This window comes from Leptodactylus fuscus, chromosome 2, assembly GCF_031893055.1.
Source record: "Leptodactylus fuscus isolate aLepFus1 chromosome 2, aLepFus1.hap2, whole genome shotgun sequence".
In the NCBI taxonomy this organism is placed as follows: Eukaryota; Metazoa; Chordata; class Amphibia; order Anura; family Leptodactylidae; genus Leptodactylus; species Leptodactylus fuscus.
Genome location: NC_134266.1, coordinates 253,725,209 through 253,743,606, shown reverse-complemented (window position 1 = coordinate 253,743,606; position 18,398 = coordinate 253,725,209). Strand labels below are relative to the sequence as shown.

General features: G+C 43.5%; 1 protein-coding gene across 2 annotated transcripts in view; it reads left to right on the top strand.

Annotated features, from left to right (window-relative positions):
- LOC142195934 (protein mono-ADP-ribosyltransferase PARP4-like) overlaps nucleotides 1-18,398 on the top strand; it is an 825,676-nt gene that overhangs the window by 436,550 nt on the left and 370,728 nt on the right. The window lies entirely within an intron of this gene.

The following is an 18,398-nucleotide window of genomic DNA, read 5'->3' as shown; positions in this document are numbered from 1 at the left end:
ATATTGATGAGGTTTGTAGGCCTTCCATGTGTGCAGGAAGAAGAGTTAGTGAAGGAAGGAGGGCCGGGGTTAGGAGAAATGTCCCCAGCAGCCAGGAGGAGTAAAATGGACAGAGACAGAATGTGGTTCAGTGATTTATGTGGGTGCTTATGTTTGGTTTCACTGCTAAAAGAAGTAAAGGGGCGATTAAAGAGACTGAAAAGTGTGTGAGAGCTGTACATGGGAGAAGGAAGAAGAGAGGGACTGATATGGATGGAGTGTACTGGTGGTGGAGGTGGAGGAGAGATCTGCAGGAAGACAATGGCTAAGATAGTAAGAGACAGTGTAGCTATAGGATACCATGTGGTAAAACTTGTTGTATTAGGTGGCAATTTACCTGGTGTTCTGCCATGGTTAGCCTGTTCCGTGCCCTGTTTAAGTGCCATGTATAAGTGCACTTTGGTTAATCTGCACTTCGGTTAAGATGCAATTTGGTTAAGATGCATGCTGCAAATGATATGCCCCTGCATGAAATGCTGTCCCATAAGCTACATCTACTTATATAGGAAGGCAGAGCTTCAGAACTAGCACTAATTTAAGTTGTTAACTAATTAATCTACAAACTGTGACACATAAGGAGACTAGCAGCATAATATGACAATAACCCCTTTCTTCTGCTGTGTCTTTACCACAGGACTACGTCTTCTTTGTGATGGAATATCTCAGTGGAGGAGACCTAAGTGAGCTCATGAGAGCTAACGCCCCATTCCCTATTCCAATCAGCAGGTAAGACAAGACATGGATATATTAGATATAGACGATGGTTGTCAAGAGACATCCAGCTGTATGTCACGTTCCATCTCTTCATTTGGTGGATGACATTTTAGATGTTGATGTTTTCTCTTTTCTTTGTCAGATTTTTTGCAGCAGAGATTATCTGTGGGCTGCAGTTTCTGCACACCAGAGGCATCATACACAGGTAAGTGAGGCAAGTTTTCTTCTGTGCAGACGTGGTATATATACCCCCTGGCAGCCCCCATACCCTTCATCCTTATGCCTTCTGTAGATAAGATTACAAGATGTACCAGCTCAGCTAAGATGATAAATATGGTATAGTATGTAATAATTTCCTTTAACAGAGACATAAAACCAGAAAACATCCTATTGGACAGCGATGGCTACTTGAAAATCGCAGATTTTGGCCTTGCTGTGACAAACTTATTTGGGAACACAAAGTACCATCAAACTTAACTGAACTTGAATTGTTTTGTAAAGAGGAATGGTCCAAAATACCTTCATGCAGGATCCAGGAACTGATTAAAAGCTATAGGAAGCGACTAGAGGCTGTTATCTTTGCAAAAGGAGGATCTACTAAATATTAATGTCACTTTTCTGTTGAGGTGCCCATACTTTTGCACCGGTCAAATTTTGGTTTAACCGGTTAAGGACCAGGCCCAAAAGTATGTTAAAGACCAGGCCTTTTTTTTCAAAACTGACATGTGTCACTTTAAATGGCAATAACTTTGAGACGGTTTAACTTACACAAGTGGTTTTGAGACTGTTTTTTTCGTAACACATTATACTTTATGTTAGTGGTAAATATTAATCAATATTTGTGTATTTATTTATAAAAAAACTAGGAAATTTGATGGAAATTTGGAAAAAATTGCAATTTTCAAAATGTGAAATTCTCTGCTTTTCAGGCAGATAGTCATACCACCCAAATACATAAATAAATATTATCTCCCATATCTCTGCTTTATATCGGCATCATCTTTTGATTGTCTTTTAATTTATTTTGGACGTTACAAGGCTTACAAGTGTAACAGCGATTTTCTAGATTTGCAAGAAAATTCCCCAAACCAATTTTTTAGGGACCGCTTCAGTTCTGTAAGGAATTATAAAGGCCTGTATAATAGAAACCCCCATAAATCACCCCATTTTCAAAACTACACCCCTCAAATTATTCAAAACAGCATTTGGGATGTTTGTTAACCCTTTAAGTTTTTCATAAGAATAAAAATAATATGGCAGTGAAATTTAGACATTTTATTTTTTTTCATTAATACATTCATTTAGACCTAAAATTAACACATTCACAAAGGGTTAAAGGAGAAAATGCATCTCACATTTTGTTATGCAATTTCTCCCGTGCACAGAAATACCCCACATGTGGGCGTAAACTGATTTTTGGGTACACAGCAGTGCATGGAAGGGAAGGAGCGACACTGGGTGTGTGAACAGCAGATTTTGCTGGAATAATTTTCAGGCACCATGCCTCATTTGCAGAGCCCCTAGAGTACCAAAACAATGGAAACCCCCCAAAAGTGACCCCATTTTAGAATCTACACCCCTCACAGAATTCATCAAGGGGTATAGTCAGCATTTTGACCCTACAGTTGTTTCACAGATTTTACTAACATTGGGATGTGTAAATGAAAAATTACTAAAATGTCACTTTATCCCCAAAGTTTTAATTTTCACAAGGGGATAAAGGACTAAAAGCCCCCCACAGTTTGTTACACAATTTCTCCTGAACACGGCAATACCCCATGTGTGGCCATATTCTGCTGTATGGGTACATGGCGGGGCTTGGAATGGAAAGAGCGCTATTTGGCTTTTGGATGGCAGATTTTGCTGGAATAATTTTAGGTGCCATGTCTCATTTGCAGAGCCCCTAGAGTACCAATACAGTGGAAACCCCGTAAAAGTGACCCCATTTTGGAAACTACACCCCCCACAGAACATATTAAAGGGTAGAGTGAGCATTTTGACCCTACAGCTGTTTCACAGATTTTATTAACATTGGGGCATGAAAATGAAAAATTACTTTTTTTCCAATAAACTGTCAATTTAGCCCCAAATTTTTCATTTTCACAAGAGGATAAAGGGGAAAAAGCTCCATAAAGTTTGTTAAACAATTTCTCCTGAACACAGAAATGCCCCATATGTGGTAATAATCTGCTGTATGGGAACATGGTGGGGCTCAGAATGGAAAGAGAGCTATTTGGCTTTTGAAGGACAGATTTTGCTGGAATATTTTTCAAGTCCCATGTCGCATTTGCAGAGCCCCTAAAGTACCAATACAGTGGAAACCCCCTAAAAGTGACCCCATTTTGGAAACTACACCACTCATAGAATTTATCTAGGGGTATACTGAGCATTTTGGCCTCACAGCTGTTTCACAGATTTTATTAACATTGGGATGTAAAAATGAAAAATTACTTTTTTTCCCAATGAATCGTCCATTTAGCGCCATATTTTTAATTTTGCAAGTAGTTAAAGAATTAAAAGCCCCCCACAGTTTGTTACAAAATTTCTCCTGAACACGGCAATACCCCATATGTGGCCATAATCTGCTGTATGGGTACATGGTGGGGCTCAGAATGGAAAGAGAGCTATTTGGATTTTGGAGGGCAGATGTGGCTGGAATAGTTTTCAGGTGCCATGTCGCATTTGCTGAGCCCCTAAAGTATCAATACAATGGAAACCCCCCATTGTGACCCCATTTTAGAAACTACACCTGTCAAGGAATGAATCAAGGGGTATTATCATTTTGTGCCTAAAATGCTTCCAAAAAATGAATGTCCAAAATGAAAATTTAAATTTTGAAAGAAATATGCCATTTCGGTGCCCCATACATTGCACCCACTTTGTGTTGTCAGAGACCTGCACTCCTAAAACTATTAAGGGGCCATCCCGAGGGGCAAAAAATATATATATGTGGGTGTAAACTGCTGCTTGGGCACACAGGAGGGCTCAGAAGGGAAGGAGCACTGCGCTTTTTAGCTTTTGGGGTACAGATTTAGAGGGACTTTCTGGGGGCCATGTTCCTTTTGGAGAGACCTGGAGGTAACTGTAAACCCCATTTTGTAGGGGCAAGTTTAGGGTCTCTGCAAAAGTGTCATGGCATCCAAAAACCAAACCGTCTGCGCTCCAAAAACCCAATAACCCTTCTTCCCTTCTGTGTCCGGCTGTGCCCTAATATCAGTGTATACCCACATATGACATTACGTCCGTTATCCCGGGTACACCAGTGTCATACATGTGTCATACATGTGGCATAAACTGCAGTTTGGGCGCACAGCAGGGCGCAGAAGGGAAGGAGCGCGATGAGGCTTTTGGAGTACAGATTCAGATGTTTGGTATCTGGACGCCATGCCATGTTTGTAGAGCCTGTAAGGTACCAGAAAAGTGGATTCCCCAAAGGAGTGACCCCATTTTGAAAACTGCACCCCTCAAAGAATTTCTCAGGGGGTGTAGTGAGTATTAGTATCCCGGACATGACTGCACAGCGGATGGCGAAGAGGGAATGTGTAAGCGGTGCGGAGTACATTGCAGACACCAAATTCCCTACTATGTCCCAGTAGCTCCTATGATTGGGGGAGTCACTCTGGGGCTCATTTTGGGGGTCACTTCTGGTGTCTTTCCCTTGTAAACTGTAAATCTGGGGTGTCTCCTGAAGTACACTGACACAGCTTATACATTCCCTTCCTGACGCCGCCAGTTGTATTCTAATAATTTGGCGATTTTGGGTTTTTTTGTCTTCACATTGGTAGATGCTATATTTTCTTTATTCTTTTGGTGACGCGGCCATATAAGGGCTTGTTGTTTGCGGGATGTGATATATTTTGTAATGACACCATTTTTGGGTGCCTACAACATACTGAATACATTTTATTAACTCTTTCTTGCTGGATTTAAAAAAAAATAAAATCCTGGCATTGAGTTGTACCCTTTAAATTTTTCGCCATGCAGCGCACAGTAAAAGTAACATGTTCCCTTTATTCTGCGGGTCGGTACGGTTACGGCGATACCTCATTTATACTATTTTTTTATGCGATACTAATTCTGCAGAACAAAAACACATTTGGGGACATAAATCAGTGATTTTTGCATCGCCATCTTCTGAGAGGCGTAACATTTTTATTTTTCGGTTGACAGTGTTGGTTGAGGGCTTATTTTTTGCGGGACAACCTGCGCTTTTTATTGGTACTGTTGTGGGGTGCATATGATTTTTTGATCACTTTTTATAGCATATTTTGTAAGGTGATATGGTGAAAAATCACTACTTCTGGCGGGTTTTTTCCGGTTTTTTTTTCAGATGTACACCGTATACATTAAATATTATTTCAGTTGTATTGTACAGGTTTTTACGGACGCGGCGATACCAAATATGCATTGTTTTTATTAATTTTTAGTACTTTTTTATATAGTTCATTTTGTATAGAGAAAAAGGGATTTTTGGGCTTTATAACTTTATTACTTTTTTCATACACTTTACTTTTTTTTTAATTTTTTTTTTTTTTACTTTTTCATGTGTCCCTTTAGGACACTTGAATCAGTTGATGCTTTCATGAAAGCATCAACTGATTTTGTATAGTAGCTTGCAGGACACGAGCAGGACATGAGCCTGCTCGTGTCCTGTAAGCTGCAGAGGAAGTGAGACACATCGCTCACTTCCTCCACCGCCTGGCAGGATCACCAGGTATGTGGGGGCTCCGGTAGTCTGGGGTCACTGGCCAGACCCCAGACTACCTTTTACTGACATCGGCACCCCCCGATCTCGCCGCGGGGGGTGCCGATCAGCTTCAATATGCGGCGGATCCCTTTCGATCGCGCCGTGATGTTTCACGGCACGATCGAAAGGGTTAAAACGTTCAGTCGGAACTGAGTCCGACTGAATGTTGTTGAGGGGGTGGTTAGGTGTTAGTAACACCTAACCCCTGCCCTCCCCCCGCCCCACCCCCTGCCTAGTGAGTCTCTGAAGACCGGCCGTAAATTTACAATCGGCTGGTCTTAGAGACCAGGACTGCTGGCCGTAAATTTACGGCCAGCGGTCCTTAACCGGTTAATGCATATTGCACATTTTCTGTTAGTACAATAAACCTCATTTCAATCCTGAAATATTACTGTGTCCATCAGTTATTAGATATATCAAACTGAAATGGCTGTTGCAAACACCAAAATATTTAGAACTAAAAATGATTAAGATTAATAGGGGCGCCCAAACTTTTTCATAGGACTGTATGTATATCCGGGATCATCCATTCTTCAAAGTCATTAACTGGACTGTTATAAAGGGAGCTAGAGCTCGTCCACCATTATGTCTACAAATTGTAAGTATATGATGCGGAGATGATGGTAGTAGTAGTACAGCTCACTGTATTCTTCCTTTATGAACCCTGGTTTTATATCTTCTCTCCACAGCCCCCAGCGATGACATCTAATAAAATAGACAATCTCCTGTCTTCCAATGAAGCCAATAAACCCCCAATGGTCGAAAAAGATCAAAACCTGTTCTGCGGAATGACATATGACAAATGGCTGGTGATAAAACCAATTCAAGAACCTGTAATAAGACATCGCAGGTAAGTCAGTGTAACTGAGGGGGGCGGGGGCTTTTTAATGTTTTCTCCTGTGAAGCTGTCAGCAAAGTGTAGTGCAGAGTCTATTCAGTGGCTGCCATCATAGTCTGCTGATGGGTCTATAGGGCAAATCTAAGGGTGCCTTCACACGGAGTATACGCTCACTTATTCTGAAAGTGTAACACTTTCTGAATCAGCGGCGTTAAAAAAGATCCCATTGCTTTCTTTGGGAGCCGGCATACGTGTGCTCCCTATAGGAATGAATGGGCTGCTTTTTTCCTTATTACTTTCAATTTGATATGCGTGTAGAAAGCAATGGGATCTGTTTTAACGCGGCTGATTCGGAATGTGTTACACGTTCAGAATCAGTGAGCTTAAACTCCATGTGAAAGCACCCTAAAGCTGTTGTTCTCATCAAGACAATCCCACTGCATGTGCTCCATTTACATATAAGAATGATATCTAATATATTGTATAATTTCTCTTTGCAGAACATTTGGCAGAATTATGAGGGAGACCTTGCACAGGCTCTGGAGGAGAATATGCCGCTGGAAGTGAACAGCTCTACTCTAGACATTTATTGCACTGACTTCTAAGCCAGACTTATACTAATCACACCTTAAATGAAGTCAATAAAAAAATTAAAAAAAAAAATTGCTGTGTATCTGAGTCTTTTTATGCATCTTCACCATCCTTAACAGAACAAACGTGGTCAATCCAATACATCCTAGGAGTCTTAGATGTGGTCCTTAATTCCATCCCTAGTTCACACCTTCCACTCCATGGACATTTGCTTTCTGTCTCCAGGAAGGTAAATTGGAAATACAGAAATAACCAAATACAGCCTTTTTCTATTACTGCCCTAGTGGACAGAGCAAGTGCCAAAAAACCATGGCTGGGTGAGTTCACTGAGGAAGGTGCTAACTGGTCCATAAACAGCCCGAACTTCAACCTCATCCAACACTTTTGTGAAGAACTCGAAAGCAAATTGCCAACATTAGAACAGCACCTGGCCCCATAAATGCTCTTCTGGCTAAATAAGCAGAAAATCTTACATACACCCTCCAATGTTTTATGAAAAACCTTCTCAGAAAAGAGTAGCCTGTTATAACTTCAAACTGGTGAACAACTTCATATCCACATACTTTCTGATGTACAATGTTTATGGGATTTCTTTTATAATCACACCTGAGAAGGGAATAGCTACCTGCAAGTCCCAACCACTAAGCCAGGACTCGCGGACACTGTTCCCCAGTGTGTTCTATGCTCTTTCTGTAAATCCATTAGAAGTGAATGTGAGCTATGGAAACAGCATCATTGCACTATTTCCTTAAGTCACACCCAGGTGGTCAAGACTTATGGACACCTATTGCCATCTCAGCCATAATTGACTGTGGTGGGATTAACCCTTTAAATCTACTGATGTTAGTGTGATAGATGTTTGATAACTGACCATTGTTATAGGGCTTTAACCAGGGGTGAACCTGCCCCTTTCGCCGCCCGAGGCGAACGACAGAAAGCCGCCCCCCCGGGGAGGAGGGGGGGTGGCGGAGGGGGTGGGGCTTAATGAAGGGGGCAGGGCTTAGCGCCGTTCGCAGGCAGAGAGCAGGCACGGAGAAGACCTGCTCTCTGCCTGAGCGTGAGGGGAGGCTGCCGGAGCAGCGCTGCTCCAGTGGCCTCCCCAATCCACCGCTCCGTGCTAAGCCAGTCCACGACAGCTTGTCCTGGACTGGCTTAGGTAAGAAAAAATGCCGCCCTCCCTGGGGCCCTGGCATAGCGCCGCCTGAAGCGGTCACTTCAGGTCGCCTCATGGGAGGTGCGGTGCTGGCCTTAACCCCCACGTGCTCCAGGACACACATACATGAAATACGGCATCTCTGAAGCAAACTGGTCACACTAGCTGCTGGATCTGTGTTATTTACATAGCATGGACCCAGTAGCATTGCCTTTGATCATAGATGACACGTTAGGTATTCTTAAGCCCAAAAATGTCCAAACTATTAAAATTGGCATTTTTTTTCAGTCATTTCCCGCCCAGTAAAAAAATGGAATAAAACAAAGGATTATGAAGATAATCTTGTTTCCCTTAGTCCTAACAGTTGCTCAATATGGGCTATTTCTGCCCCTGTGTGCTGGTAGGACAGCTGTATTTTTAATTAGCCAATTAAATAATCATGGCTTTCCCTATAAGAGGGCACAAGGACCTCCCCCCTGCGTGGATATACAAGAGTAACATAATTATCCATAGGTAAAACAATATATAACTATGACAAAATTCTTCTGGGCGGGAAGTCTTGTGCCGCTGTTAGGACTAAGGGAAACAAGATTATCTTCATAATCCTTCGTTCCCTGTCGTCCTACCAGTGGCACAATATGGGGAGTTAGAAAGTAATCCCCTAGGGTGGTTCCTCACCACAAACTGCACTTAAGCCATGACCAAAAGCAGTAGCTTCTGAAGCCTGAGTGTCCAGGCGGTAGTGGGACACAAGGGTTGCCTCCGAGGACCAAAATGCAGCAGAGCAAATTTGACTTAGAGACAATGCTTTTGTCTCTGCCTAGGAGGTGGTAACCAACCTCGTGGAATGTACCCTTGAATAAGAGAACTTAATTGTCTCCCTGACCCAGCGTGAAATTGAGGCTTTGGAAGCCTTAAGCCCTTTGTGTCTCCCCAAGACGTTGATGAGGAGGTTTTCCGTTCTGAAGGAACGCGTACTCTGGAGGTAGATCCTCAGGCATCTCACGAGGTCCAGTGTATGGAACTTTTCTTCATCATCAAAGGAAAGAGATGGATGATATGATGTTATAGCCAGAAGGACTGCTGTTTTGTAGGTCAGGAACTTTAGTTTGACCTCTTTCAGAGGCTCACAAGGCTTTGTGAGTAGTGCCGAAAGGACCGTATTGAGGTCCCACTGGTGGACAGGTGTGGTAACCACAGGTCTCAGCCTAGTTGCCCCTTTCATAAAGGTGCTTACTAAAGGATCTTGAGACAAACGTCTCCCCAGATAGGCGGACAGAGTGGCTACATGTACCTTTAGGGTGGCAGCAGCGAACCCTCTGTCTAGTCCGTTCTGAAGAAAATCCAGAATCGCCCTCACTGGGGGATCGGAGGAGTCCACTCCATGTTCAAGACACCAGGCGTTGAAGATTTTACCAATTCTTCTGTAGTTTTTATTAGTAGACACAGCTCTTGCGAGAGTCTTCAGAATGGCTTGAGTAGCAAAAAAGTCAATGGTACCGCACATTCTCAGATTATATGTGGTGCTAGCAAAAAAAGGTCCTTCGACCCAAAATTTACTAGTGAAAATAGATTTTGCTGCACATACTTTTTGTGATCAAAGGAATATAGGGATTTATTTTACAATATAGTTAACGCCTTTTGACACAATGCAAAATATTGGTATAGAAAGACAGGCTAGATCAATTGCATATAACGTTTCGGTCCTTAGACCTTCATCAGAAGCGATCTAGTGTGGTAGCAGGATCAGTATAAGTGTCAAGGCATGCCCTTGATGTGAACAGCGGATAACTGGGTCAGGTTCTTCCCTGACTAGCAGAATATAATCTTCGCTTCTCTCAGCAGGGCTGGAGATCTGGTGCCATCTTGTTTGTTCATATAGAATACAGTGGCCATGTTGTCTGAACAAACCTTCACAGCTTTGCAAAGTAAAAAAGCGCCTTATAGACTGCTCTGAGCTCTTTGATATTGGACGTTCCCAACTCCGGTCTCCTCCAACGACCTTGCACAGTCTTGTCTTCCAGATGGGCTCCTCATCCCAAATGGGATGCATCTATTGTCAACAGGGTCCACACTGTCGGGACCGAGGACCTTCCGTCTTTTAGGTGTATCACCATCTGAGGGAAAGACAGGTACAGGGAGAAAAACAGATCTTCTTGTGCAATCCCTGTGGAGAGTCATTCCAGGTTCTCAACACTTCTGTCTGAAGGGGACGCAAATGCCATAAAGCCCAAGGGACCGCCCTGGCCGAGGATGACATCAGGCCAAAGACCCTGATGGCGGTGCGGATGGTAACTCCCCGGGTCCGAAATAGGAAGCGGGCGGCAGCCTCTATTCTCAACCTCCTTGGGCTGGAAAGGAAGATCTGCATCAACTGAATCCACAGTAAACCCCAGGAACTTCTTCCGAAGATCGCATCTCTGTGACAGACAATGAAGAGAAAACACATAACCATGTGCATATTCAAATCTATTAATATTGATGCAGAACTGGTTTTGTAACGAATAGATAAATACATGAATGTTTCCATTATTTATGGACTACATATATAATTTACTGATAACAATGTATATATCCTGATATGTCTTATTAAATATAATATTAAACCCAGTGTGTAGTCTATGAGTGCCGCACACACAACTTTTGGCCCTGATATAAAGAATAGAGATGAGCGAACACTAAAATGTTCGAGGTTCGAAATTCGATTCGAACAGCCGCTCACTGTTCGAGTGTTCGAACGAGTTTTGAACCCCATTATAGTCTATGGGGAACATATACTCGTTAAGGGGGGAAACCCAAATCCGTGTCTGGAGGGTCACCAAGTCCACTATGACACCCCAGGAAATGATACCAACACCCTGGAATGACACTGGGACAGCAGGGGAAGCATGTCTGGGGGCATAAAAGTCACTTTATTTCATGGAAATCCTTGTCAGCTTGCGATTTTCGCAAGCTAACTTTTCCCCATAGAAATGCATTGGCCAGCGCTGATTGGCCAGAGTACGGAACTCGACCAATCAGCGCTGGCTCTGCTGGAGGAGGCGGAGTCTAAGATCGCTCCACACCAGTCTCCATTCAGGTCCGACCATAGACTCCGCCTCCTCCGGCAGAGCCAGCGCTGATTGGTCGAATTCCGTACTCTGGCCAATCAGCGCTGGCCAATGCATTCCTATGGATTCCTATATTTACACTCGGCTCTGCTACATCACACACTCGGCTCTGCTATATCAGATGGGCTGACCGGCACATCAGATGTAGCAGAGCCGAGTGTGCACACTCGGCTTTGCTACATCACACACTCGGCTCTGCTATATCAGATGGGCTGACCGGCACATCAGATGTAGGAGAGCCGAGTGTGCACACTCGGCTCTGCTACATCACACACTCGGCTCTGCTATATCAGATGGGCTGACCGTCACATCAGATGTAGCAGAGCCGAGTGTGCACAGTCGGCTCTGCTACATCACACACTCGGCTCTGCTATATCAGATGGGCTGACCGGCACATCAGATGTAGCAGAGCCAAGTGTGCACACTCGGCTCTGCTACATCACACACTCGGCTCTGCTATATCAGATGGGCTGATTGCATGGAAATCCCTGTCATCCCTGTCATTGCATTGGCCAGAGTACGGAATTCGACCAATCAGCGCTGGCTCTGCTGGAGGAGGCGGAATCTAAGATCGCTCCACACCAGTCTCCATTCAGGTCCGACCTTAGACTCCGCCTCCTCCGGCAGAGCCAGCGCTGATTGGCCGAAGGCTAGCCAATGCATTCCTATGCGAATGCAGAGACTTAGCAGTGCTGAGCCAGTTCTGCTCAACTACACATCTGATGCACACTCGGCCCTGCTACATCTGATGCACACTAGGCTCTGCTGCATCAGATGTAGCAGAGCCGAGTGTGCATCAGATGTAGCAGAGCCGAGTGTGCATCAGATGTAGCAGAGCCGAGGGTGCACTAGAACCCCTGTGCAAACTCAGCTCACGCTAATAGAATGCATTGGCCAGCGCTGATTGGCCAATGCATTCTATTAGCCCGATGAAGTAGAGCTGAATGTGTGTGCTAAGCACACACATTCAGCTCTACTTCATCGGGCTAATAGAATGCATTGGCCAGCGCTGATTGGCCAGAGTACGGAATTCGACCAATCAGCGCTGGCTCTGCTGGAGGAGGCGGAGTCTAAGATCGCTCCACACCAGTCTCCATTCAGGTCCGACCTTAGACTCCGGCAGAGCCAGCGCTGATTGGCCGAAGGCTGGCCAATGCATTCCTATGCGAATGCAGAGACTTAGCAGTGCTGAGCCAGTTCTGCTGAACTACACCGTGTGCCGGTCAGCCCATCTGATATAGCAGAGCCGAGTGTGCACACTCGGCTCTGCTACATCAGATGGGCTGACCAGCACACGGTGTAGTTCAGCAGAACTGGCTCAGCACTGCTACCAATAGGAATGCATTGGTCAGACCTGAATGGAGACTGGTGTGGAGCGATCTTAGACTCCGCCTCCTCCAGCAGAGCCAGCGCTGATTGGTCGAATTCCGTACTCTGGCCAATCAGCGCTGGCCAATGCAATGACAGGGATTTTCATGCAATCAGCCCATCTGATATAGCAGAGCCAAGTGTTTGATGTAGCAGAGCCGAGTGTGCACACTCGGCTCTGCTACATCTGATGTGCCGGTCAGCCCATCTGATATAGCATAGCCGAGTGTGTGATGTAGCAGAGCCAAGTGTGCACACTCGGCTCTGCTATATCAGATGGGCTGACACACTCGGTGTGGAGCGATCTTAGACTCCGCCTCCTCCAGCAGAGCCAGCACTGATTGGTCGAGTTCCGTACTCTGGCCAATCAGCGCTGTCCAATGCATTCCTATTGGAAAAAGTTTATGTCACAAAAATCACAATTACACACCCGATAGAGCCCCAAAAAGTTATTTTTAATAACATTCCTACCTAAATAAAGGTTATCCCTAGCTATCCCTGCCTGTACAGCTATCCCTGTCTCTTAGTCACAAAGTTCACATTCTCATATGACCCGGATTTGAAATCCACTATTCATCTAAAATGGAGGTCACCTGATTTCGGCAGCCAGCGACTTTTTCAGATTTTTTTCGATGCCTCCGGTGTCGTAGTTCCTGTTCCACCTCCCCTGCGCTGTTATTGGTGCAAAAAAAGCGCCAGGGAAGGTGGGAGGGGAATCGAATTTTTTTGGAGTTTGCCATGTGATGTTCGATTCGAATCGAACAGCCTGATATCCGATCGAACATGTGTTCGATAGAACACTGTTCGCTCATCTCTAATAAAGAACCTTTTTGTGTTCCCAATATTGATTTATACAATAATACTATTTGATGGTGTTAATCGAATATTATAGGGTTAATATTATGGGGTTGGTATGACAGATGTACCTAATACTCCTAGACTGTTTTGTTGTTTGTTCAGAAGGCGAAAGGGATTAAACATAGTTCTCTCTTATGTCTGATGCGCTTGCATTACATTTAGTGTGCATGCGTACTTGACCTCTGTCCGTGATATAAAAAAAAAAACGAAGATGGCGCATGCGGCTTCCAGCGCATGCGCACAGATTTTGTATTACAAACAAGGCTAAGGTTTACTGGTTCTGTTTGTACCTAATCCGCATGCGTCACAGTTTTTGATGCGCATGCGTATGTGACTTTTGCCCATAATATAGGAAAAATCAAAAATGGTGTACGCAACTTCTCGCGCATGCGCAAGGCTCTACACAGAAATCCTATGCAACGATCGTATATAGAGTAATCTACAGAGAAGGTGAGTTCTTTAATAAAAAAAATGAAAGGTCTGTCCTAAAATTCATACCATATGGAAATCTTGTTTTTAAACGAAAAATCCAATAAGCCTCTCTTTTTAATAGTAAGCATTGCCAGTCTCCCCCTCGAGGTGGCCGACTAACAGCTTCGATGGCATAAAATTTAAGTGATTTTATATTGCCATAATGCATTTAACAGAAGTGTTTAGATGCTCCCGATTTTCCGACCTTATCGGGATTATTGATGTCTCGTATGTGTTCAGCAATTCTAGATTTTAACCCCTTAGCGATCCTTGACGTAACTGTACGTCATGGGTCGCATGGGGATGTATGAGCTCGCTCCATACACGGCAGATGCCGGCTGTATCATACAGCCAGGACCTGCCAATAACAGCAGCGGTCGGTGCCCGAGCCGATCGCTGCTGTTAACCCTTTACACACTGCCGTCAAACGTGACCGCAGTGTGTAAACGGCGGCATGGGCGCCGCCATGTTTCGCCGATCGCCGCCCTCCTGAACGTCACATGAGGGCGGTGATTGGTTGCTATGACAGCCGGAAGCCTATTGAAGGCTTCCAGGCTTGTCTCTGCCCGAGATCTATTAGACGATGCCAGAGGCATCGTCTAATAGAAGTGCTGGGATTCTGCTATTCACTGCAGTACTGTAGTATTGCAGTGAATAGTATGAGTGATCAGACTCCCTAGGTTTCAAGGTACCTAAGGGGTCTGATCATAAATGTAACAGAAGAAAAAAAAAAGTTTTTAAAAGTATTAAAAAAATAAAAAAAATATAAAAGTTCAAATCACCCCCCTTTCCCTAGATTAGCTATAAAAGTAATTAAAGAACATTAAACATAAACATATTAGGTATCCCTGCGCTCCAAAATGCCCGAACTATTAGAATATTAAAACATTTATCCCGTACTGCGAACGGCGTAGCGGCAAAAAAAATAAAAACCGCCAAAAAGCGTTTTTTTCCAACACTTTGACTCCTATAAAAAATTGAATAAAAAGTGATCAAACCATCAGATCTTTCCCCAAATCGTATCAATAGAAACGTCATCTTGTCCCGCATAAAAAGACACCACAACCAGCTCCATACATGGAAATATGAAAAAGTTACAGGTGTTAGAACATGATGACACAAAATTTTTTTTCTATTTTGCAAAGTTTATCATTTTTTTAAAAGTATCAAAACATTTCAAATACTATATAAATTTGGTATCACCGCGTTCGAACTGACACGTAGAACACAGGTAACATGTCATTTGTACCAAACAGTGAACGCTGTAAAAATTAAACCCATAAGAAAATGGCGCAAATGCATTTTTTCTCCAATTGCACCTCATTCTGAATTTTTTTCCAGCTTCCCAGTACATTGCACAGCATATTGAATGATGCCATTACAAAGTACAATTTGTCCCGCAAACAATAAGCCATCATGTGACTCTGTGAACTGAAAAATGAAAAAGTTATGGCTCTTGAAATGTGAGGAGGGAAAAACGAAAATGCGAAACCAAAAAATGGCCGGGTCCTTAAGGGGTTATTGTTCGAATTGTGCATCCTATATGATGTAGCCTACATTGTTCACATACAATTGCATAAACTACATGATCAGTGTTGCAGTTGATGTATGTGCCAATGTTGTATATTTTGGTGCTGTAGTAACCGGAAAAAGAATTCATCTTTTTTGCAAATTGGCATGCATTACATCTCATGCCTCCACATCCATAAAACCCTTTGTAGTTATGTCCTTTAGATGTTTCTTTGTTGTTAGATGAATAGTAGAGATGAGCGAGTACTGTTCGGATCAGCCGATCCGAACAGCACGCACGCATTGAAATGAATAGAAGCACCTGGTGCTTCCGGTTTGACGGCGGCCGGCCGCTTAACCCGCCGCGTGCCGGCTGCGTTCATTGATTTCAATGCGTGCGTGCTGTTCGGATCGGCTGATCCGAACAGTACTCGCTCATCTCTAATGAATACTAACTGGAGGAAATTCTATTCCCTAATGTTCTTCCTCGTCTTGCGACAAAGTTACATCTATCATTTAGAATGTCATTTAAGACATCATCCTGTTTCAAGATGATTAGATTTCTTTTAATGATATTAACAATATAATTATAATCACTACTATATGGAGTAGAGAAAAATAGCTCGCCTGATTTATCTTTGCGTGAGGAATTATTCTTGTCATTGTGTAACAGGGACATGCGATTTTTGTTGTTAACAATGTTTCTGGCCCGTTTCAAATTCCAATCAGGGTATCCCCGTTGGGTTAACCGTGAACAAATTGTCAGAGATTCTGTCTGATAGTCTGAGTCATTTGAGCAAATTCGCCTATCCCTAGTTAGTTCTCCAACTGGAATAGCTTTTAGGGTATGGTTAGGATGGCAACTGTTGGCATGAAGTGTCGTGTTCCCTGCATCGGGTTTTCTGAACAACTTTGTAATCACACATTGTTCATTGGGGTCCCCGATTAACGTGACATCCAAAAAGTTTGTTTGATATTGATTAAAAGTAGACGTGAATTTTAGATTGTATACATTATTGTTAAGGTGGTTGGTGAAGGAGGAAGATGTCTGCGCTTCCCCCGATCAAACCAACAAGACATCATCGATGTAACGTCCATAGAACTGGATGTCTTCAATAAAAGGATTGTTAGGAGAGTGAATGTAATGCTCCTCATACCATGCCATTGTCAAGTTTGCGAGACTCGGGTAGAACTTAGCACCCATTGGGACACCTTGTAATTGAACATTATATTCATTATCGAACATAAAAAAAGTTATGCTGGAGTAAATACCCCATCACCTCAATGATAAACTCATTGAAGTCCTCGGAGTATTGTATTTATACAGATGGTGTCCTAGGGCTTCTAAGGCTATATGATGTGTTATGCTAGAACAGGGGTAGGCAACCTTTTTTGTTCGGCGTGCCAATTTAAATTAAAAAATCAAAGATGAGGTCCTCGGAGTTCCGGTCAATAATTGTAAGGCTGACGACACCTACACTAAAGTCATATAGCATAAACACAGGGGTGCTGTCATTCTGTGCTCCCAGCCACATGCACTTACCACTATTTGCCTGGATATACATGTTCTTTTCCATTAGAAGCAATGTAAGTACATGCATAACCCACAATTAGTGGTAATGTATGTGACTGGGAGCAGAGTGAGGTAACACCTGTAAAGCGCTGACACACAATGCACCTGGATGCGAAACCTGACATGTAGGTTGTTTTGCTGTTTGCTTGAAAAGTCGGACATCTTTACAAACGGACAGTTAAGGACAGGCATGGAGTGCAAAAGAACGCACCCGATCTCCATTTAAATTAATGAAAAGTGTCACGAACACAGCTAGTGTCCGCTGTTAATGTCCGTGCGAGATTTTGAACGGACACTAGCAGCGGACACTACCTGTCGGACAATGACGGTAGTGTGAACGCCCCCTTATATGTCTCCCTTCTGCTCAATCCACTCTTGGCTTCGGCTCAAAAAACGCAGCAAAATCTGCAACGAAAAAAAGCTGTTTCTGCAACGTGGGGCTTTAGCCTAAGGCCGGGGCCCCCATGTTGTGAGAACACACCTTTCTTTTTGTTGCATATTTTGCTGCGTTTTTCTGAGCCTAAGCCAGGAGTGGATTGAGCAGAAGGGAGACATACCTGTATAAGAAGCTTCCTATATATTTTCCATTCCTTCTGTAGCCATTTTTAGCTTTGGTTGAAATAAACCGCATCAAAATCTGCAACAAAAACACTGCATTTCTGCAACGTGGGGCCTCAGCCTTACGCCTCCTGCACACAAATGGCAGGGATGTGGTCTTCACTGACCTATACATTAAAAATGAATTGACAGGGCCGCAAATGCAGACAGATATAGGGGATGTATAGGACATGTATAGGACAGATATAGGACCTGCTCCATAATTTTTAGTTCTTCATTTTGGCCCAAATACACAGCTACAAAAATGGCTGTATATATGGGTCAATTGAAATGTATAAGTCTGTACTCTTATCCAAAGTTGTGGCCAAAACGTCTGGTCATGTACATTACAGCTTAGTAACTCCATGGGCCTCATATTAATAGCAGTTAACCCCATCATGTTCTGCACATTAACCCCCTGTGTGCTTTACATAAGGGACACTGATATGTGAGACATATGGAGGTAATAAGTGAATATCTTCATTATATAGGTCCCTTATTATTACCTCCATATGTCTCACACGTCAGTAACCCTTATGTGAGCCACACAGGGGTTAATGTGAGGGACATGATGGGGTTAACTGTTATTAATGTGAGGCACATGGTGTTACTAAAACTAAATTAATAACCCCAAATGCCTGACATTAATAAGAATAGTTAGTAACACACGTACCTAGTGTTGTGTTTACTTTCACTTTGCTCCCCGGAGCTTCCTCTCCTCCTCAGGGCTGCAGACGGCAGGAGCTCCTCCTCACATGTAGCAGCAGGTCCAGGGAGCCCTTATCCTGTGCAGTGAGAGGCTCATCTCTGATTGGTGGCAGGGAGAGAAG